Source organism: Mustela lutreola, chromosome X (assembly GCF_030435805.1).
Source record: "Mustela lutreola isolate mMusLut2 chromosome X, mMusLut2.pri, whole genome shotgun sequence".
Taxonomy (NCBI): domain Eukaryota; kingdom Metazoa; phylum Chordata; class Mammalia; order Carnivora; family Mustelidae; genus Mustela; species Mustela lutreola.
Window position 1 is genome coordinate 1,398,857 of NC_081308.1, and position 1,580 is coordinate 1,400,436.

Here is a 1,580-nt window from a genome sequence, read left to right on the forward strand (position 1 = left end):
TCTTTTTAAAAAATCCTTTAAAAAAAGGAAATTTCTGTAGGGCTAGCGGGAGACCAGAACCCAGTTAGAGGGTTTAAAGCTCGGTCCGAATGCGTTTAGCCAACCAGCGTGAGCTGGGTACGGGTTGTCGGCCTCAGGAAAACGTGGACATTGAACATTTGTGCAAACGTGTGTGCATTTATTTATTATTGTCTGAGGTCAGCTTTGTTAGGGTGTGTGTGTGTGTGTGTGTGTGTGTTTACCCTAAATGCACGAAGATTGGGCAGACATTACAGGCCTTGCCAACCTGTTGAAAACACGGCATCGAATCCCTGGTTTGACGTTACATTTCTATCAACACAGGCAGGGTTGGGGAATGTGTGGGAAAATCCATTTGCCGGCCATTTATGGGGGAGACACTTGAAGACACCGTTTGCCCATTTTTACACATGTTTCTCCCCACCACCCCCCCAGTGGATCGAAGCTTTTGTTCCCGAGAATGAATGTGGAAACCCACGTGGGTTCTCAGAGTTGAAGGTACACAGGACGCGATTGTGGAATCCTCCTGGTCTATGTGTCCTGTATGGGAGCTGTTTGGGCTGAGACCAGTGCAGGAGACCGGGGTCCTGTGGCTAGGGGACAGATGACGTGGCCGTCCTGCACCCGTGACACATGGGGGTCCAACGACCACGTGCATCCCAGGACCACACGACCCACATCCCAGAACCCCAATGCAGTCTGCCGTCTGAGTGGTTTTGATGACTCTGCATCATTTTATTATTTTTAACCTATTTTTTATAAAGACTTTATTTATTGAGAGAGAGAGCAGGAGGCAGAAAGTGAGAGAGAAGCAGACTCCGCACTGAGCATAGAGCCCGATGCAGGGCTCGATCCCAGGACCCCGGGATCCTGAACTGAGCCGAAAGCAGACGCTTCAACAGCTGAGCCACCCACAGGCGCCCAACTCTGTGTGGTTTTAAAATTCCGCAAGAAAAGGCATATTTGGGGATGTATGAATATTTTGTAGACTTTGAAACTTTGTGTCCACGCATCACGTTTCGTGGTCATCCAGATCTCTCGTTTTCAGAAAGCGTGTGGCTACCCCCGCCTGTATCGGCCAAATAGGGTGCTTTCCCCAGATCCCGCGTGCCTTGCAGAGAGACACCCAGTGACCCTCTGGTCCTTGACAGGGCACAGCTGGGGAGGCCTGTAAGGATTTCCGACCTCGGCCGTGGCCAGTTCCCGGGAGCGTCTCCGGCCAGGAATGCCTGACAAGGGAACAGCGTGTCTCATTCCGCTGCTCCGGGGATGGCCCCATATGGCCAGACGCGGCTTGTGCACCCAGCCCAGTTTCGCAGAAGCCGGCTTCCCTGGAGGCCGGCTTCTCCTTCGTGCACCTGCCTGTCCTGTACCTGGGAGCTGCCCGGACTCACCGGACTGGGATAGGGGTCGTTCTACCCCATCGTGGGGTGCAGACGGACAAAGACGTCAGCAAAAAGACTCCTATCCATCGTGCATGTAGCAGCTCGTACCACGGGTGGGAAGCCCTTAAACCATAGAAGCATGTTGTGTCCTTGTTCTGGAAACCCGAAGTCCAGGAC